Raw genomic sequence first — 22,798 nt, 5'->3', positions numbered from 1 at the left:
GATATGGAAGACATTTCTCTGTTAATACTGATCTCTGCTTCCATGTCAGGTTAAAGACACTGAGCATCACACCAGAATGTATGCCTTGCCACATGTTTGATTTTCCCACAGATATTTAAAGTTTCAAATATAATCTAGTGTGCCATCATTACACATGGAGAGCACTTCATGATGAACTGAGTATACCTGGGTAGGGCCTCAGCTAGCCACCATTCACTTCTCCCCCTCTCTTTCATTCACAGAAAGTCCATCACCGGGGAAGTTTGTCTAAAGGTGCTATTCCACCAAAACGTCTTGCTCTATTGGAACAAAGGAGATTCTGAGAGTTTCAGAAATAAAATAAAAAGATAAAGAATTAAGATCTTGCCCAAGGATGTGCTAGAGGCAACTCTGTTGATCTCAAGAGTGTTTGTTGTTAAATTCTAAGTGTGACCGTTTATACCTTGGACAACTGACAAATACCGCAAATCAGTGTTTTGTTTCTGGTTTTATTTCTAGATTTTAAAAAGTGATTACGAAAATGTTAATGGGTCAGATTCAAATTGAATCAACAGATTCAAGTGTGAGAGGTATATTTTTTCTTGGTTAGCCAGCTGTTAAACATTTGCCAGGCCACCCCTGTATCCTGTCTCTTTGGAGGATTTTTAGGACTACTTACAAAAGAGCTGCCTGTCCTGTAAAAGTATAATTGGTTTACTTTTCGATTGTTAGAGGGAGTTCTTTCATTGATAAAATCACAGAACTCTTGATATATGTAATGATAATTATAATAATAATTATTATTATTGTTAGTAGTAGTAGTATGTGACATTTCCTATGTCCCAGACACTGTGCTAAAAACTTTATTAGTATCTCAACAAGTTGAATAAGTAGATGCTATTATTATCCTCATTTTACAGATGAAAAACTGAGCCACATGGTGGTTAAGTGTCTAGAGAATAAAAGTCAAATGGCTTTCCCCCTGTTACCTTTCTGACCTTGATCAAATCCTTTTCTATCCCTAGACTTCAGTTTCCTTCCGTGATTATTCAGAGTGTTGGACTAGAAAACCTAGTTCTCAAATGTGAACCCTTGTGATCCTGTGATTTCCCCCCAGCTCAAATCTACCCCACTCACTATAAAGAATAAAAAATTTGAGCAGAGAGATATGAAAGAATTTACACAAGGCCACACATGCAATGGTTGGCAGGCAGAGTTGGGATCCTGCCTGAACTATGGACTCAGTCAAACTGAGATGAACTTCTTTCTTTGTTTATAGAGCATATGCACCCTGGTGACCACTCACATCCTCTTTTGAACTTGGCATGAACTTCTGAACTACAAAGAATAAAAAATTTGAGCAGAGAGATATGAAAGAATTTACACAAAACCACACACGCAATGGTTGGCAGGCAGAGCTGGGACCCTGCCTGAACTATGGACTCAGTCAAATTGAGATGAACTTCTTTCTTTGTTTGTAGAACATATGCACCCTGGTGACCACTCACAGCCTCTTTTGAACTTGGCATGAACTTCTGAACAGGTTTACATTTCTTTATAACTTATCTGTTTACCTAATCTATCTCCTTCGATCATCACAAGTTTCCTGCAAGACCGGCAGTGCACATATTAAGGTGGATTGGTATAGTCGGAAGGGACTTAGACATGAATTCATAGGATCTAGTTTCAAATCCCAGCTCTGCAGATAACTCTTTATTTGACCTTGATCAATTAACTTGCCCTAATTAGGGATTCAGTTCCTTATATGTCAAAAGAAACCTTTGAACACAATGACATCCAGTTTCTCATTTAGCTCTAGACTTATGATCCTATAACTCTCTGTAGGACTTTATGATTCACCACGGTCTTTAGAGACGTTGTTTTTTTTTCTTAATTCTCATGAACATTCTGTGAGGTGAGTAAGGCAAGCGTTACTCACCTCAGTTTTCTTTTATTTTCTTTTTTATTAATTAATTAATCTTTATTTTTAGTTTACAAAATTCACTTCCTGAAGTTTTTAAGTTTCAAATTTTCTCCCCCTTCTTCTCCTCCCCCTGCCCCAACCAAGATGGAATGCAATCCAATATCAGTTCTACATACACCTTCACACTAAACATATTTTCACAATAGGCAAGTTGTAAAGAAGAACTATAATCAATGGAATGAACCACAAAAAAAGAAGAAACAAAACAGAAGCAAAAAACAAAAACAACAAAAAGAGTAAATATTTTGCTTTAATTTGCATTGAGACTCCATAATTCTTTCTCTGGATGTGAATCACTTTTTTCCATCATGAGTCTTTTGGAGTTGTCTTAGAACCTTGCATTGCTGAGAAGAGCCAAGTAGTTTCAATGAATATTGCTTTATAATAGAGTTTAAGATCAGGTATGGCTAGGCCACCTTTCCCAGCATTCTTGTCATTGATTCTCTTGATATTCTAGAGCTTTTGTTCTTCCAGATGAATTCGGTTATCATTTTTTCTAGATCTATAAAATATTTTTTGTACTTTAATTGGTACAGCACTAAAAAAGTAAATTAATTTAGGGAAAATTGTCATTTTTGTTATATTAGCTCAGCCCAACCATAAGCAAATGATGTTTTTCCAATTACTTAGATCTGACTTTATTTGTGTGAAAAGTGTTTTATAATTGTGTTTATATAGTTCCTGGGTTTATTTTGGCAGGTAGACTCCTACATATTTTATTATGTGTACAGTGATTTTAAATGTAATTTATCTTTCTATCTTTTGCTGTTGGGCTTCATTAGTAACATATAGGAATGCTGATGATTTGTGTGGGTTTATTTTGTATCTTTCAACTTTGCTAAAATGATTTATTATTTCAAGTGGCTTTTTACTTGATTCACTAGGATTCTCTAAGTATATATCATATCATGTGCAAAGAGTGATAACTTAGTTTCTTCTTCACCTATTCTAATTCCTTCAATTTTCTCTTTCTTCTCTTATTGCTAAAGCTAATGTTTTTAGTATCATATTGGATAACAGGGGTGATAATGGACATCCTTTTTTCACTCCCGATCTTATTGGAAATGCATCTAGCTTATGCCCATTACATATAATGCCTGCTGATGGTTTTAGGTAGATGAAAGAAGGTTCCATATATTCTTATGATCTCTAGTGTTTTTAATTGCAATGACTATTGTATTTTTTTTTCAAAAGCTTTTACTGCATCTATGGAGATAATCATATGATTTCTGTTAGTTTTATTGTTGTTATGATCAATTATGCTAATAGTTTACTTTATATTGAACGAGCCTTGCATTCCTGGAAAAAATCTCACCTGGTCCTACTGTATTATTCTCGAGATAAGTTGCTGTAATATTTTTGCTAATGCTATCTAATTTTTTTGCTTCTATATTCATTAGGGGAATTGGTCTATAATTTTCATTCCCTGTTTTGGCCCTCCCTGGTGTAGGAATTAATACTATACTTGTGTCATAAAATTTCTTCACCAATTTTCCCAAATAACCTATAAAGTTTTGGAATTAATTATTCTTTAAATGTTTGATAGAATTCACTTGTAAATCCATCTGGCCCTGGAGATTTTTCACTAGTGAGTTTCATTGACGGATTGTTTAATTCCTTTTTCTGAGATGGGGTTATTTAAGTATTTTATTTCATCTTCTCTTTTTCTGGGCAATTTATATTTTTGGAAATATTCATCCATTTCCTTAAAATTGTCAAATTTATGGTTATACGATTGGGCAGAGTAATTCCTAATGATTGCTTTAATTTCCTCTTCATTGGAGGTAAATTCACCCTTTACATTTTTGATACTGGTAATTTGGTTTTCTTCTTTTTTCAATCAAATTGACCAAAGATTTATCAGGTTTATTGTATTTTTTAATAAAACCAGCTCTTAGTTTCATTTATTATTTTAATAGTTTTCTCGATTGCAGTTTTATTAATCTCTGCTTTGGTTTTCAGTATTTCTAATTTGGTATTTAATTAACAATTTTCAATTTGTTCTTTTTCTAACTTTTTTAGTTACATGTTCAATTCATTGATCTCCTTTTTCTCTATTTTATTCATGTAATCATTCAGAGATATAAAACTTCCCCTAAGAACTGCTTTTGCTGCATCCCATGGGGTTTGGTATGTTGTCTCATTATTGTCATTCTCTTGAATGAAGTTATTGATTGTTTCTTTGATTTGTTATTTGACTCACTCATTCTTTAAGATTAGATTATATAGTTTCCAATTATTTTTTGGCTCTTTTTCCATAGCCCTTTGCTACCTATGATTTTATTTTGTCAAGAATCTGAAAAGGATCCATTGATTTTCTGCACTGGATGGCGAGGTCGTTATGCCCTAGCACATGGTCAATTTTCTGTGTATGTGTCATTTACCACTTAGAAAAATATATATTCCTTTCAATCCCCATTCAGTTTTCTTCAGAGGTCTATTATACCTACCTTTTCTAAAAATCTACTCACCTCCCTAACATTCTTCTTGTTTAATTTGACATTAGATTTATCAAGTGAAGCAAAGGGGAGTTTGAGGTCCCCTGCTAGTACAGTTTTGTGATCTCTTTCTTCCTGTAACTCCCTTAACTTCTCCTCTAAGAATCTGGATGCTATACCACTTGGTGCATATATGTTAAATAATGATATTACTTCTTTGATTATGGTGCCTTTCAGCAGGATATTTTCCTTATCTGTTTTACTTAGATTTACCTTTGCTTTTGCTTTGTCTGAGATTAGGATTTCTACCCTTGCTTTTTAAAATTGAGCTGGAGCACAATATATTCTAATCCAGCCTTTTACCTTTACCTTGTGTGTACCCCATCTTTTCAAATGTGTTTCTTTTAAACAAAAAAAATGTAGAATTACGGCTTTTAATCCATTCTGTTATCTGCCTCTATTTTGTAGGAGAATTCATCTCATTCACATTCACAGTTACGATTACTGTCTGTATCTTTCTTTCCATCCTATTACCCCTATTTATGCTTTTATTTTGCCTTCTTCCTCCCCCTCCTCAAAAGAGTTTTGTTTTGTGACCACCACCTCCCTCTAATTTCCCTTCCTATCAGCTCCCTTCCTTTTCTGACCCTTTTTCCCTTACTAATTTTTCCTTCCCTTCTGACCACCCCCCCCCTTGCTTTCCCTTTTCCACTCCTACTGCCTGCAGGACAAATTAGATTTCTATACTCAACAAAATATGTTATTCCCTCTTTGAATCAAATACAATGAGTTAAGCTAAAATAACGATCATCTCCCTCCCTTCTTTCCCTCTACTCTAATGTGTTTTTCTGACTTTTCATGTGATGTAATTTATGCTTTTCTGCTCCTCCTTTCCTCTTCTCTCATTACACTCAATTTGTACCCCTTAGATTTTTATCATCATAGTTTATACCCACACCTTCTATCCATGTATATCCCTTTTAAATATCATAGTAAATTTACAATTATCAAGATTAACAAGTGTTATCCTTTCATATAGGAATGCAACCAGTTTAGCAATGTTGAATAACAAGGATTTTTTTCTATTTTTTTTTCCTGTTTATGTTTCCATGCCTCTTTTGAGTCATGTATTTGAAGACCACATTTTCCATTGAGCTCTGGTCTTTTCATCAGAAAATGTCTGGACATCCCTTATTTCACTGAATGTCCATCTCTTTTCCTATAAGGTTATGCTCAATTTTGCTGGGTAGTAGATTCTTTGTTGTAGTCCAAATTCCTTTGCTTTGTGGAATACCATATTCCAATTGTTCCAATCTGTTATGTAGAAGCTGAAAGATCTTGTGTGACCCTGACTCTATTTGAACTGGTTTTTGTTCGTCTTGTAGTATTTTCTCCTTGACGTGATGATTCTGGAATTTGCCTACCATATTCCTTAGCATCTTCAATTTGGGATCTTTTTCAGGAGGTGGTTGGTGAATACATTGGATGATTATTTTGCCCTCTGGTTCTAGAACCATGGGGCAGTTTTCTTTGTGATTTCTTGGAAGATGCTGTTCAGGCTCATTTTCATGATGGCTTTCCGGCAGACCAATAATTCTTAGATTTTCTCTCCTGGATCTATTTTCGTGGTCACTTGTTTTTCCAATAAGATATTTTACATTTTCTTCTATTTTTTCATTATTTAAATTTGGCTTGACTGATTCTTGATGGCTTATAGAGTCATTAGCTTCCAGTTGTCCAATTCTAATTTTTAATGAGTTATTCTCTACAGTTAGCATTTGTACCTCCTTTTCCATTTAGTCAATTTTTCCTGTTAAGGAGTTATTTTCTACAGATAGGCTCTGTACCTCCTTATCCATTTGCCAATCTTATTTTTAAAGACATTGTTCTCTTCAGTGATTTTTTGTTCATTTTGTCACTTCTGTCTTTAAAATCATTGCTCAATTTTACTTCTACCTTTCTAATTTTGTTTTTAAATTCCTTCTTGAGGTCTTCCAAGAATCCTTTTTGGCCTTGAGACCAGTTCATATTACATTTTGAAGTTTTAGATGTGTGTATACTTTCAATACTGTCCTCTTCTAAATTTGTACTTTGATCTTCCCTGTCTCCTTAACAAGATTCTATGAGCTTTACTTTTCTAGTCTGCTTATTATTCATGGTGGTTGCCTGTTAAAGTGGATCTTTGCTCTGGGGCACCGGGGGCTCTGTCCCATGCCTCTTGTGGTAGGAGCTAGGGGGCCTGGTTACTGTTTTTGTGTGCTGCAGCATTTGGTTCTGTCAGATAAAAGATATATATACACACACATATACATATATATATATATATATATATATATATATATATAGAGAGAGAGAGAGAGAGAGAGAGAGAGAGAGAGACAGAGAGAGACATAATATATAGATATACATATATCTATATATGTATCTATATCTATATATTCGTATATCTATCTCTATCTCTATATCTATCTATGTATCTATCCATCTATCTATATGAATTGTTGGTGCTCACCTGGCGATGACCTGGAGCTACCTGGTGTGTGCAGAGGCCAGGTCTTTCTGAGTTTCCCTGGGCTTACACTAAAGCTAACAGCATGAGGTGTGGGGGAGGGGTCTTCTGGCCATTGGAAGTCACCTCCTCCCCTAGCTCTGGATTGGCTGAGCCACTGGTGGACTCCTATGCTAGTGTCTGCATGTTCCCCTGGCTGTGCAGAGGCACATTTAAGGTCCTCGTGTTGGTGCTTGCTGGCTCGCCCACACCCTGGGTGTCAGGATTTCCTGCTGATCTGCTGAGATTGTGCTTGCTGGAATGACTCTGGTCCTACCGTGGACCCCTTTAGACACTGAAGGAGGGATCCTTCCCTGTGATCTTCCTAGGCTCCTGAGCCAAAAAAACAAAAACAAAAACAAAAAACAAACAAACAAACTATTGTACTTCTAAGATCCATTATTCCAGGGTTTTCCTAGGGCAATATTCTCCAAAGGTTAATGAGGGAATGAAAGCCCTTACTTTTTTTCTCTGCCATCATGGCTCCTGGAAGTTCAGGTATGAGAATTGTCTGTGGGCTGATAACTCCAGGAGTAGCTGCTGCTGCTTCTGCAGGCTCTGAACTTTTCTCTCATCCGGTTCTGAGAGAATCCCCTCATGTGCTGAGAGGTTTGGAGATTCCTACTGCTACAGATGATTGAGTTTACCAGGGCTGGGCCACTCTCACTCCACTATGGCCAAGTCTGCAGTGTACTTGGTGCATTCAGTGATCTCCCAGCCAGAAACAACAGAACCTTCCTGTTGACCTTCCTGGCCTGTCTTAGGCTGTAAATCTACCACACTCTAGCTCCCAGTGGATTCAGCCTGCTTAAAATTTGTTCAAATTCACTTTGTGGACGGAACTGACAGAATTTATGGGGGAGCTCTGATGAGTTGCTGCTTTCACTCTGCCATCTTGGCTCTGCCCCCTTACCTCATTTTTCAAATACAAAAACCTAAGCCCTGAGTGATTCGGTGATTTAGTGCTACTGTTGCTTCTCACTCATTCTTGAGGTCCATGGCATCATGGAGGTGATGCCATAACTTGGCAAGTTAATCTAATTTAAGTGAGGCGGGGCTGCGCAAAGCAAGATTAACCAAGGGAAAGGACACTTGCTTAGGGTGCATAAGACAGTAATGCCAACAACAGAGAGGAGGCAGAGATGTTCATTTCTCATTTGGTTCTTTTCCCAAGGAGAATGACACATTCTCTAAAATTAATGAACAAAATGACTGAGCCCTAGGCTCCAGGGCAGGCCGAACTTCTGAGCCTTGAAGGTAGAGGCCATGGGGAAGCATTGGAAAGACAGAGAGCGAAGACCATGCTTTTTTTGCTTACAGCTCCTAACTGTACCGTAAATTATACAACACAATATGGCACTTTACCTTGTCAAAGGCCTTAGGTTTCCTTGTATAAATGTGCATGGAAAGAATGGTGACTCATATATTATTGTGAAGTGGTTCCATTTTCTGCATTCTTGCCACTTCTCAGGAAGCAAACTAAAAATTCATGTTATGTTCAACATGTTCCCTAATGATCAATCATATTAGAACAATTGTAGTTTTCTTTATTGTAATTTTTAAAAACTATTTCCCAAAATAAAAAAAAATGATGAGAGAAATACTAAAACTAAAATAACACAAAATAAGAAAATAAAAAAGCATTGCTATGTACACAGCAGAATGTGAGAGAGGATTCAAAACATACACTAATAAATTTCCTTTTCAAGAAAGCCAATGCAATTAATACTATACATTGTGTTGAGAGCTAACCATCTTTCATTTGCGTCCTTGAAAGGTTTATTTTATTCTCTGCTGTGCACTCTTTACTTTGTTCCTTTTCTCCCCTTCTTGCCCACACAAGATGGCCCAATTAACTGCAGATACACACACGTGCAAGTATATACACATATATACATATAAAGACATTCGTACAAAAAGATAAACACACAAAAACCATAGATACATGCACTTCCATGTACGTATACTTAGATGTAGATAATCATAGTCATGTATAGACAAAGTCATTCATGTGCATCCATGTAAGACTGTACTAATTTATCCTCTGTTTCTCTGAGGGTGGATAACCTCTTACTTTAAAAGTCCAAATCTTTCCATATTTTTCGAAGTCCATCAACTCATCATTTCCTATACCACAGCAATATTCCCAACTTACACTGTCTAGTTGTTTTAAATTGTACAAAACAATGTTGATAAGTATGGCGGACTTATAGTGTAGTTTACCTGTTTTTCTCATTTGATTAAAATTTAGCCTTAATTTTGTCTGAGATCATGATTACCATTCCTGCTCCTTTTTCCCTAACAAATTCTGCCCCTGGTCTTTATTTTATTTTTGTGCATATGTCTTGCTGCATATACCTTTCCCTCCTGACTCCTCTATTTTACTTCTATTTCTACCTTGCCCTCCTATTACTTAACGTACCCCTGCCTCGAGGATAACTCCCTCATGCTCCCATTCCCATAAATCAAAACACCTTTCTAGATCTGTCTTTGACCTATTCCCTCCCACTCTAAATATCATCCCTTACCCTCTCCCCCATTCTCCTAGTGTTTTATTTCTTTATGAATTTAGAAAACTTTTATACTCTTACTAGATATATACATATTGTTCCCCTTTTAACCCATTCTCAATGAAAATAGATTTCCAGAATTAATAGCTCTCCTCCCCTATCTAATTCCTCTTTGTTAGTTCTTCCATTCACACATCATTTACATAAGATAATTACTCTTTTTTGCTGTTCCTAAATAGTTTTGCTTTTAAAAATCATATCATACTCAAGTCTACTCCAATATTTCTTATGAACTACCAAATTACTAATAATCTTAGACATATGTTTTACATTTTACATACATAAAAGGTAAACAGCAAGTTCTTATTGAGTCTTTTGTAATCAGTCTTTGCTATATACCTTATATTTCTCTTGGCTCTTACATGTCGAATCTTCTATTATCATCAAAGAATTTTATAAAGTGAAATCTTGAAAGTCTCTCATGATTCATTAAATGCTTATTTTTCCCATTCAGGATTATGTTTAGCTATGCTAGATAGATTTTTTTTTTCTGCCAGAACCCCAGTACTTTTTATCTTCAATATATAATGTTTCAAAACCTGGAGGCCTTTAAAAGTGTTTCTTCAAGTAGTTCTCATGTGATTCTAATCATGGCATCCACTGTATTTATTTTTTTTTCCTTGTTACTTGTAATTCTTAAGTCTTGAGCTAGGAGTCTTGGCATCTTACTCTAGTATTCCTATGTGTTTTTCTTGTAGGGTCTCTTTCAAGTGGTTACCAGTGGATTGTTCCTATTCCTATTTTCCCATCTTATTCTAATGCTTCAGGACAATTTCCTTTAATTATTTCTTGTATCATTGTGTCAAGATTTTTTTGATCATAGATTTCAGGTAATCCAATTATTCTTATATTTTCTCTTCTTGATCTATTCCCCACATCAGTGTTTTCTTTTTCCTTATGAGATGTTGCACATTGTCTTCTATTTTTTCATTATATACATACATACATATATATGTATATGTATATGTGTGTGTATGTGTGTGTGTATATATATATACATATATATATACATATATATATACATATATATATATGTATATATATATATATATATACACATACACGTATATATGTGTGTCTGTTATAGCTTCCCTGGGTTCCCCTTGCTCCATTCTGATTTTCAAGGAGTTGTTCTCTTCCTTAATATTCTAGATCTCTTTTTCTACTTGGTTGACTTTATTTTCATAATCATCTAGCTTCTATTGGATTGTTCTTATTTTTTTTATTTTTTTTCCTCAATCTCTCCCATTTGATTGTGGAGTCTTTTAAAAGTTCTTCTATGAATTTGTTTTAGGTTGCTGACCATTTCACATTACTCTTTGGGGTAGAGGAGGGTTCTTTGCTTTGGTATTCTCCTCTGAATGTGAACCCCAGTCTTCTCTACTCCATAGTAATTCTCTATGGTTTGATTCCTTCTCCTTGTTTATATATATATATATATATATATATATATATATATATATATATATATATATATATATATATATATATATATATATATATATATTTTATAGTCACCTCTAGCCCTGGGATGGATGATGCTTCTGACCTCCAATCCTTCTTCATTTCTCACCTTTGACCTGGAGCCAAAACCAACAACTCCAGCTTCTTGTAAGTGCCCACAGTCAGTGGTGTCCCCACCCCACTGCTTTTGCAGCTGGACATGCCCTGGTTCTTTCTTGCCCCCAGCCACATCTATGCAGCACAGCTGTGTCTGGCATTCCTTATCAGCAGAGATTCCCAAGATCTACCCCAGCTCAGAGGTCCAACTCCTCTAACTATTCCTTGGGTAAAAAGTTCCTGTGGCTGGGACCAAGGCAGCCTCCTATCCAAGGTAAGCCACTTACCACCTGTTTAAGTGGACTTAGCCTGGAAGTTTTTACTCTTCAGAGAACCCAAATCTCATCCTAAGATTTTTCTTCACATCTTCTCTGATTTTCCCAGGAGTACCACTGTTCTACTCCTACTCTTATTTATTTTTACCATTCTATGTTTGCTCTGAGGTGCTATCATTATCTCGTTTGTGGGGGGAATCTGGAGAGCTTGGAATTTTATGACCTAGTCCACCATCTTCCCAGAATATTCCCAAATTTTGGTTCTCAAAAACATGTTATAGAAGAATTTCCTGTACTGTAATTTGTTCATGCTTTCCCAAATTGATGATCACTCCCTTAGTTTCCAATTTCTCCTACCATAAAAAAGCTGCTGCAAAGGTTTTTGTAGATCTGTGTCCTTGATCTTTTTCTTTGATTTTTTTGGCTTGTAGACAAAGTAGTGTTATTGCTTGGACAAAAGGTTTGAATGATATATTACCTTTGGGGACACAGTTCCAAATTGTTTTCTAGAATACCTTGACAGCACCATCAATAATATATTAATGTATCCCTGTCCCCCCAAAGCCCTTCCAATGTATGCATTATCTTTTTTTTTCATCTATCTTTACAATTGCTTGGTTGTGAGGCAGAACTACAGAGTTGTTTGAATTTGTATGTCTTAATTATTAGTGATTTGGAACATTTTTTTTCTTATGGCATTAATAATTTGGACTTCTTCCCCTGAAACTGCCTAAACATGTCCTTTGAATGTGTATCAGTTGGAGAAGAACTAATTGTTCTATATAAATTCAAGAAACCTTGCCCATATGAACTATGTTCTTGTGATTTTGAAGGGGAAGAAAAAGGGAAGGGAAGGATATAAAAATTTTTGTAAGAAACAATATATTTTATTTTTCTGACACCACAGCACTGGTGAGTGGTTTTGTACCAAATTTAATGGAGTTTACACAGAATGTTTTACAATTGGGAGGGGGTAGGAAAGGGAAGGAACCACAAATTAAAAAAAATAAAAAAACAAAAAATGTAACAAAACGACCCCCCCACACACACACACAAAAATAAAAATCCTGGATAGCTTTTAGCATCTGTTCCACTCTTATGTTAATAAAATAACATGGAGGATTCATAATCAATGAACAGAAAAAAAATGGGGGGGGGTGGAGAGAAGGGAAATGGAAGTATGGGAAAGAGAGGCAGAGACCAGAATAAAGAAGACTGTAAAACACCAGAGCACCTCAAGGACAATCTTTTCCTCCTGAAACCAAGAGAATTCTAGGTACAGAGGAAAAGCTATAGGCTCTGCTAGATTATTTTTCCCCCAAAATAATAACAAGTATTGCAGCTGCCAAAGAGAAAAGGAGGGCAGGAAGACAGAAGACAATGAGAAAGGAATAAATTTACAGAGAGTAGACAAGGAATATTAGAGAGATGTGACTGTGTGTAGGGAAGAAGCAGAAAGTGCCAACAAGTACCCAAGCTGAAAAGAAAAATAAATGCCCTAAACTTTATTACTTTAAAAGAAAGCCCCCTCCCCCCTCAATGAACCACTGCTGAACTTACTTTTTTGTGCTTTTCATTAATACTCTGCTCTGAGATCATATTTTAGTTTTTCTATACAAGGGAGTGGAAAGAAAACGGTCCAAAGGTCTGCCTATACATTTTCCACCTAAAGTAAACAGCCCAGTATTCATTCCCATTCTCCTCTCACTAAAGTCTCTGCTAAATTCCCTTTTATAATACAGTACAGTACACAGAAAAATAAAAACCCAAATAAAACCAACAAACAAGTAAAAAGGAAGAGTCCTGGGAGAAGCCAGTCCAAAGGACTTAAACAAACAGAGAATGGTGCAACTCATGACAAATGGCAATTCTCAAAGTATAGCTACAGAATCTCAAAAGTAGGTGCCATCATGGGATACCCAAGTCCACAAAAATAATTAAAAAATAAATCTTAGAAAACACACCTGTTGATTAAATGAATAATTTGTTTTTAGGTAAATTCATACATTCGAGGTTTGTTTGTTTTTTTTTTTATTTTTTTCCCCCACAGCAGAGCTCGGGTCTCTGTTCTCCTATTACATGAGACAACTGTACTTCCTGGCGCCTATAAAGCAGCTCTCAGGACCTGGAATCTCATCTTAACAAGGATCAGCACATCCAGTCTTAGCAGCTTAAAACATCATATTCCCTGGTGTAACCGGAATGGCCTTCGTTTTCTTTGAGTGACTCAGCTTACTTCATTGAGCCTCTGGACGCTGTGGCTTGCTCTTCCAGGGCAGGCAGTCCAGCAACCATGCCAGGAATCAGAACTTCCTGTGTGATGAGTCATGGGGCTGGCTGAGGGGAGGTGTTAGCTCCAGAGCCACACCCTATTGGGTGTTAACCTGGTCTACGCTAGGGGGAGGGGACAGCTCGAGAACCAATCGGCAATGGTCATTCAGGTGGCGCTTGATGATGTCAAAAACTCTATAAGAGGGGAGAGGACAGCTTGAAGAGGCCTCTTTCCTTTTCCGGTTGGTGTGGGAGCAACGAGGAGCATGACTCTGGGCCAGCCCTTGCTCTCAGGCCGAGTCCAGATGTTGGTAATTATGAATTGTATTGGGTCTGTCTGTTGATATTTGTAACTTGTTTATATTTTGGTTTTGAGGTTTTGGGTGCTGGTTCGTTTTCCCCTGAACTAAATGAATGGTGTCTGTATGCTAACTGAATGCTGGATTAAAGTAAGCTGGTCAACCCCTTCACCGTGCTTTCCTTGTTTAAGCAGGTAAAAAGAACATGTGCTTTCCTGGCGTCCCAGCAGCCTCCTTGGTGCCGGCAGCCTCCTAAGTGCTGGCTGTGGGGGGGATCTTATGCCCCCACAGAAGCTGCTGGCTGGATTGTTAAAACACCTGGGTTTCCAGATCCTTAGTAAATCCACCCATGCCCACATCAGCAACCATGCCTCAAGGCCTCATCTGTGGGGGGATCATGACATTCTGTTGGGGTCCCATCATGCCCTGCATTGACATCATCATGCCTAGAGAGCCCACATGCCCTGGGTGGGTCTATAGTCCAGCAGGAGTCCGATCCTTGCCAGGAATCATGCCTACAGCAGCTGCTCTGCTGCTCATCAGGGTGGGCTGGCCAGACATTGCAAACTGTGCTGGAGACATCATCAGATGGTGAGGTCCCTTCTTGCCTTGATTCAGAAAGGCAGATGGTCTCATTGGGCTGTGTCCTGGCATGGATAGAGCTTTACCAAGGGGGATATCTGGAGTTTCCACTGGACCTGGGCCCCCTATGCCAGGTAATGCTAGTCCCATTCTTAGGGCCTGTTCTCCTATCATCCCCTGCATGTGTGAGAACCCAGGCCCAGGACCCTGGGCTTGTTTTTTGCCTGGTATTTCCCCCAAAGGAAAATATTGCAGTGTCCAACTGGGCTTCTCTGATGGAATAATCTGGGACAGATTGAGCTCAGGCATTCCGCTGGCTCCAGGTTGAATCACTTCCTGTCCTGTCGGTCTGGATCTGTGAAAACTGAAGGCACGTTGCTTCCCAGGATGGTGAAGGAGTCAGGACACCTGGGCCTCCAGGCATACAAAATGCTGGATCTGTGGAACTTTGGGGCAGGTTGGTAGGACAGCACAGGTGTCCCTCCCGAGGAAAACCCATGTTTCCTAGAAAGTTGCCTTGACACCCTGTGGGGAACCAGCTATATCCTGGTTAGTGTTTAGGCCTCTTAGACCTCTGCAATGCGTCTCCTAGATCTCTGCACAGCAGGGTCAATTGAGAATGGGTCTATGCAAGGCGAAGTCTATCTAAGGATAAGAAGATGTGGCAGAGAAAACCCATCTTCCCAGCTGATTACATGAATGAGACAGTACAGAAATGTTTCAATATGATTACCTGCATGGTAAAGAACAGAAATGTTTCAATTTGGTAAGCTGGTAAGAGACTAGCATCTTGTTCCCAGGAAGAAGGAGATAAAAAATATATTAACCATTACTTCACTGTGCTTTTCTGAGAAGTCAGTATGACTCAGCAATTAATCTGTATAAAAGACTGTCAGTAACTCCATTAAAATCAGTCTATAGCCAGACTATACAACTCACCTAGCTCCATGTTTGTGTCTTTTTGTGTCAATTACTGCATCATACACTCACGCTTCTGATGGCACACCACCCACTGGGGCACCTGATGTGGAGGAGACTGTACTAGAAGGAATCCCTGGGGGAAGCCCATTTGTCCTTAAGGTACCATGGGAGGCTCTTGGGACCCAATGCCCCATCACTGGATTATGTGACATCAGACCAGGCCCCACAGGAGCCCCATGAGGAGGTATAGTGGGTCACATAGCATTTGGAGAGGGCATCTGGTCAGAGTGAGAGAGTAGTTGGGTCATTCTCATCAGGAAAGTAGTTAATATAAGAACTCCCAGTTCCCAGTCCCAGATGCCTGAAATTCAAGGACTCTGAGGGTTAGTGCCAATTCCTGGCATGTTATTTATTGACAGCAAGTTGGGAGATTGAGCAGGAGGGGAGTCATCATCTGAACTGGCCACAGTCTTGATGGCATCATGGTAAGGTAGGGGTGGAGCTGGGCATTCCAAACTTGGACATTAGAGACATCATGATGGAGAGAGGATTCTGGGAAAGGGTTGGTTCTGGAGTCATTTTGTATGGGGTACTAGAGGGAAGACTTTTGGGAATATTCACAGAAGCAGACTGGCCAGCAGTAGGAGGTGGTGGGCCACCTGAATTTACATTTCCCATCATGACTGAGGAAGCCACAGTGAGTGACGTTTTCTAGTTTGGGGGGTTCCCAGGACACTGTAGTGGAGGTTTTGGAGAGGAGGTCCACCCAGGTGAAGGGGAAGGAAGTGATGGAGACTTGAGGTGAACAGGTGAAGCAGCAGCAGACCCTAAGACAGGAGGGGACTTAATGGAAGCAGCAGCAGCTGGACCTGCCAGCATGCCTGCCAGCTATGACAGAGTCTAGGGTGACTTGAGGTTCCCCGAGGGTGAGTCCAACATTGGTGACTGAACCTTGAGCATTGTGGGAGACTTCAGAGGATTAATGCCTGGAGAATGAACCTGGCTAGCAGCCACAGAAAAATCCAAGGGCTTATATCCCATACTCTGCTGAACAGGGCAAGTGGTGTTGAGGCTGGCAGGGTTACTGGACAGTTGAAAGGTAGTGGTGGAATGTGGCTGAGCCAGGTATTAGTCCTTTGGTCAGGCCCAACTGGGTCTCTGAGATTCCAAAGACCACTGTTGCCACCCAGACCCTGAGACATGGGAAGGAAAGGCCTAGGGCCCATGCCATACTCCTGCTGAAGGAGATCACCAAATGGCAGGGGCACCATATTTTGTTGGGAGGGAAGCATATGGGAGCCACCTGGCCATAGTTTCATTATCTCCTCAAGACCCACCCCAGCCTCCCTCATTTTCTGAGGTATCATCTGTGGGTTGGAGCCCATATTGATGTTCAGATTCACATCCCCCTTTATGCCACTGGGCACCATCCCAAATTCAAGTTCCTGGCCAGGGCCAATCTGTGGTGGCATTCCTTTTAGGAAGTCAGCCCTGGAAGGGCTTAGGGGCCCCTCTACTGCTATAGGAGGTTAAAGGGAATTATTCCCAGCCTCCATGTGTCACTAAGACCCTGCTGTCATCCTGCTCATCTCAATGTTGAGCCTGATTTCTACTCTACTCATCCCGGGGGGAGGCTCAACTGCTTCTCTGCCAGCTGTTGTTGAAACATCTTATCAGACAGATGTGGAGGATTTGGGGAGCATTTGCTTCAGCCAGGGCCACTAAAGACCACCTGGCCTGGAGGGAAATTTCTGCCATCCAGAATTTTGGGCACATCATCTGGCCAACTAACTCTGGAAGGAACCAGTCTGGATGCAGGGTTAGGGAAATTTGGCCCCTCCATTTCAGAGGTCATCATTCCTGCAAATCCCGGAAGACTCATCTGACTTCCTGGCCTGTTGGGGGGAGGAGCCACGCCCCTTAGGGGCAGGGAATGAGACTTGTTTATACCTTAAGGGAGGGACTCTGACTGTGCAGGTCTCCAGCCTTCAGAGCAGGCCTTCTGTTGGGTGGTGGAGGGCCCTGGACCACTCCTCAGGGCCTATACTGATGGACAATCATTTCTTGCAGGGAGCACTGCTGCACAGCCACCTGCTCCTGCTTCCTTCTCTTCTCCTCATAAAACTGCTGCTGCAGCTTCAGCCACACCATCTGCTCAGGAGTCATGTGATCCAGGTGGTCAGGGCCCATGGGCCCTGGCTGGATATTCATGGGGATGGGGCCATCTCCTTGGGCGGAAAGGGCACCTCTCTGTGTCCGTGAAGGCCAAAGGGAGCTCCCACAGGGGTCCTGGGCCCAGGCCCTTTGCTGAGGCTTTGGAACTGGGCCATCATGGCCTGGATGGGCCCTTCTTGTTTCTTCTGCAGGCCATTGAGCACAGGGGAGCTTTGCTGGGGTCCCCTACTCTGTGTCCCAGAGAACTTCTTCTCATCAAGGAATACCATGTGCTGAATGTCTCTGAGTGTCTGCAGTGAGCACTCCACGTGCTCCAGCTGCTCCTGAAACAGTCCGTAGGGGTTCTCTCCCAGTGAGGGCAGCTCCCCACTGGAGACAGGGAGAGGGAGGGGACCTTTGGGATCCGAGGTAGAGCTACTACTCCCCTGGGAAACAGGAGTGATTGCTCGATTGTTAGGGGTAGAGTTTGGCACAGAACCTTCTGTGGGTAGTGGTGTGGGATTGGCCTGGTTCCCTGCAGAGGAAATCAGTTTGTTTTCCACTCCGGGACAGTCCTGATCCAGGAGGCAGGGAGGAGTGGTGGACTTGGTTGCTGGTGCCGGAATGGGTGGAGTTACTTGTAGTTTGGTATTCTGGGAAGAATTCTGGTCCTGCTTGGCTGAAGCTAGATGCTGCTGCAGTAGTGATTTGGGATCATCCGGAAAGGTAGAGATCTGTGTTTTCAGAGGTACAGCACTTCTTTCTGTCTTGCTGTTTGAGATGTTCTGGATGTGGAAAGAGAAGATCATTTCAGCTTGGCCCTTCAGCACAGCTTCGGCAGCCTTATTGGCCATATCAGCAGAAAATACATAAACCATTTTGGATGGCTTCTTCTGGGTGGTAGCTGGCTCCAGCACAGCTGTCTGGCCATGGGAGGGGGTGGAAGACTTCGGGGCTGAAGCATTTGCAGGAGACATGGAGTGTGCGGAATGCTGGGAATCCTGGGACTTTATATGATCCCCAGAATTACACTCTTTGATTTCAGAATCATCATTCGGCCTCCCAGCGTCCCTCTGACCAAACAAGTCCACTGAAATACTTCTCTCCCTTCTGCCCTTTCACCATTTCTGGTCCTACTCTTCAGGCCCATGCTCCCACCTGGTACAGGGAGTGCTTTGGAGGGTGGCCCCCACTCTAAGAGTAACAGGGGGATAGCTGGGACTGGCTGGCTGAGCCCCTCTGTTTACCCACATTGGAGAATTTGGAATCCAGCTGGGGGTTTCCAGATGGGGACATCACTTTGGGGGGACAGACCATCACCTCCTGCTTAGATTTGGGGCTACTCTGTGTGTTTCCTGATGGAGAGTTCCTCACTTCAGGGTTACCGGAATGCATTGATTGGAATCCTGAGCTTGTAGTCACAGACAGGGACTGACTGGCCAAGCTCCTCTCGAGGATCTACCCTCCCCTCACCTCTCCTCCCCTCTCCTCCTCTCACCTCTCATCTACTCTCCTCTCTTTTCCTCTCTGTCTCCTTTTCTCTTCCTATCCTTTAACCTTGCAATACCACTACTAGGTCTGTACCCCAAAGAGATCAAAGGAAAAGGACTGTGAGGGGAATTATGATTTTTATAATAATTGATATGATACATGTAATGAATATACTAATAATTAGATTTCCCAGAATTGTCTCTCTTGTGAGTCAGATGTCACAATGCAGCTTAAAATGATTAAACAAAACTTGACAATGCTCACAATCACTGTGTGTGTACCTGAAGTGAATTAAAGATTGTAGAATCTTTTTCTGTCACAGAACTCTGGTCATGTGACCCACTAATTAATGAAACCCGAGACCTGAAAAATAATGCTCCCTTAGAACTCCAGAATTATATTGTTTTCCACTTGTGAGAACTTATTCGAGCCATGTAAATGATTGTTTGTAATCCACTTTTCCTCCTTCCATCCCACTTGTGATTTATGTATCTAATCTCTGTCTTCACTTCAGCAAGGTGGAATTCTGATCAGGAGAATTCCCAATTTGCAAATCTGTTCCTCATAATGTAACTAATTAAATGGCTACCTGATTACTGACACTTTGTCTCTGGCCTGCTGTTTAATCATTCTCAGGGTAGAGACTAGCTCAGTAAAATCCTCTTAACATGACCTAGATATAAAACATATTTATAGCAGTTCTCTTTGTTGTTACAGAGAAGTTCTCATCAGTTGGGAAATGGCTGAAAAATCTGTGACATATGGTTGTGATGGAGTACTATTGAGCTACAAGAAATACTGGTGGAAATGGTTTCAGAAAAAATGGCCAGAACTATACAAACTGATGCAAAGTAAAAAGAAAAGAACCAAGAAATCATTGTGCACAGTAAAAACAATGTTGTAACGATGATAAACTGCAAAAAACCTGACTGCTCTGATCAGTACAATGATCCAAGGCAATTATAAAGAATTCATGATAAAAAAAATGCTATCCACCTCCACAGAGAGCTCTGATGAACTCCAAATATAGTTCTTCTGTGTATCCTTACCAGCTCTTCTCAATGTCTTCTGCTTCCCTTCCATTTTTGTTTTTTATTGTTTCTATTTTTTGCATGAATCATTGCCTTGATCTCTCTCATTTTCTTGAAGATATCTCTTGTCTTTCCCATTCTATTGTTTTCTTTTATTTCTTTACATGGCTCATGTAAGAAAATCTTCTTATGTCTCTTTGTTATTCTCTGGAATTCTGTATTAAGTTGGGTACATATTTTCTTTTCTCTCTCACTTTTTCACTTTCCTTCTTTCCTCAGTTATTTGTAATACTTCCCCATATAGCCATTTTATTTTGTGGCTCTTATTTTCCCTTTAGCTGTTTTTTTGTTGCTGCCTCCTACACAATATTATGAAACTCCACCCAAAGATCTTAAGGTACTCTACCTACCACATGTAATCCCATAAATCTATCCATCACCTCCACTTTGGATTCATAAGGTATGTTATTTAGGCTATACCTATGTGGATTCATGATTTTCCCTGCTTTCTTCACATCTAATATTGCAATAAGTTCCAGGTCTTGTTTTAATCAACTGTATAGAGTTTCTCCACCTTTAGTTGAAAAGTATATAATCAGTCTGATGTTGATATTGATCAACTGGTGATATCCCTTTATAGAGTCACCTTTTTTCATTGTTGAAATAGAGTATTTGCTATGACCAGTGAGTTGTCTTGACAAAACCCTCTTAGTCCCTGTCTTGCATCACTTCGTGCTCTAAGGCCAAGCTTGTCTTTTATTCCAGTTATCTTTTGTTTTCCTATTTTAGCATTCCAATCCCCTATGATGAAGGTCACATTTTCTTAGATGTTATTTCTAGAATAGGTTGTAGGTCTTCATAGAATTTAGCAGCTTTGGCCTCTTCAACATCAGTGGTTGAAGCATAGACATATTTCTCTGATGTTGAACAGTTTGTCTTGAATTGGAATAAAACTAGAACTAGCTACAAATCTCTTACCATTTACATTTTATAGAAAGAGCTCTGTCATGAAATGATGAAACTTCCTCCAATAAAACATGGTCTTCCCCAATTAGAATGTGAGTTTCTTGAGGGTAGGGTTCATTTTTGCCTTTACCTTTATCCTCAGAGGCACTTACTATAATGCATGGAATGTAGTTAGTGATTCATAAATGCCTATTGACCAATAGAGTGAAAACTAAACAAGGAAAGGGACAAGTTTGATGACTGATTGGGTGATTTAGAGGAAGATACTACTCAAAACACAAAGCTGACTCCAACGTTCATGTCCAGATGCCTAGAAGAATATAATATACTGGACAAAAATTATTCAAGATAGAAAACTAGTTTGGAAAAATAAATTAAGTTTGAAGTGTCTACAGAGGTCTAAAAAATGACTGGAGAAGTAAAACTAGAATACCAAAGAGAAACCAGGAGTCAAGAGAGATTTGAGACTTATGTAGCTAAAGGCATGAGGCTTGAATGATATGAAATAATCAGATTTGGTGACTTTCTCTGCCACATATGTAAATAGAGAGTTGAAACAAATTCATTTTGTGTCATGTAATGACCAAAGTAGGGAAATATACTGAATTGAGAATCCTGTAGTCAAATGATTCTTAAGTTTTGGTCTGTGAACATATTAAAAAATATTTGGACAACTATTCCCATATTAGTTCCTTTTGTAATTTTCTATATTTTATTGGATGCATATTTAAAAGATGATTCTGAGAAAAGGCCATGACACCAAGAATGTAAAGAACCCTTGTTCTAGACTATTTCAAATAGAATGTTCCCTATAAACCATACAGCACAAAACCTTCATACACCAAGTTAAGAAAGTGAAGCACCGAAAGGGGACCTCAAGCAGCACCAGAAGGACTTCTGGGCATGGGGAGTTTCTTCATGGATGCCTATCACAGTGCCAATTCCATTGGAATGAAGCATGAGGCTTTTGTAGAGCAGAAACTACTGACAAACATCCTGAATCTGGAACAAACCAGGATCACCTGGTTCTGCAAGCAAACAAAGCAAACTGGAGCTGTGTATGTGACTACCCATAATGCATAGAGAAGAGTTCCATAAGGGCAGGGGCAGGGGCAAAAACAGAATGCCAATGATACTCTAATGAAAATAAATGGTGTGCAGACACTGTCCTGGGGAAAGTCCCTTCTGTGATTTTGTAGTTAACACCCTATGCAAGTAATGCATTCATTGGTTAAGATATGTTTATTAAGATGGCTCTGATGGCTGATGACTTTACATAGCCATCTCTCACTCCAATATGATTCAATTGCAAGTCTTGGCATCATCTTCTTGATTCCATGGTCCTCCTTGAGAATGAAGGAAAAATCGCAACCTGTGAGTAGTCTGAGCTGCCCCAATGGAGGACCTACCTGGCCAATTGGGCAACTCAGGTTCTCCTCCCCTCTCCTCTTCTCCCCTCCCTTCCTCTCTAACCTCAACCCCCCCCTTTCCTCCCTTCCCCTCTCCTCCCCTCTCCTACCATCCTCTCTCCTCTCCTCCCCTCCCCTTCCCTCCCCTTCCCTCTCCTCCCCTCTCCTCCCCTCCCCTCTCCTCTCCTCTCCTCTCCTCTCCTTTCCTCTCCTCTCCTCTCCTCCCCTCTCTTCTCATCTCATCTCCTTTCCTCATCTCCTCCCCTTTCCTCCCCTCTACTCTCCTTCCTTTTCTTCTGCTCTACTCTTTGTTTTTCTTG

The 22,798-nt window shown here is 40.0% G+C and overlaps 1 pseudogene; it reads right to left on the bottom strand.

The window, feature by feature from the left end:
• Window positions 1-14,233: 14,233 nt before the first annotated feature.
• On the bottom strand, window positions 14,234-18,976 carry LOC118829462 (annotated as a pseudogene).
• Between the last annotated feature and the right edge of the window lie 3,822 nt (window positions 18,977-22,798).

The sequence above is a fragment of the Trichosurus vulpecula genome, chromosome 8 (assembly GCF_011100635.1).
Source record: "Trichosurus vulpecula isolate mTriVul1 chromosome 8, mTriVul1.pri, whole genome shotgun sequence".
Lineage (NCBI taxonomy): Eukaryota > Metazoa > Chordata > Mammalia > Diprotodontia > Phalangeridae > Trichosurus > Trichosurus vulpecula.
Note: the sequence above shows the minus strand (reverse complement) of the source record. Positions and strands in the feature narration are given on the sequence as shown.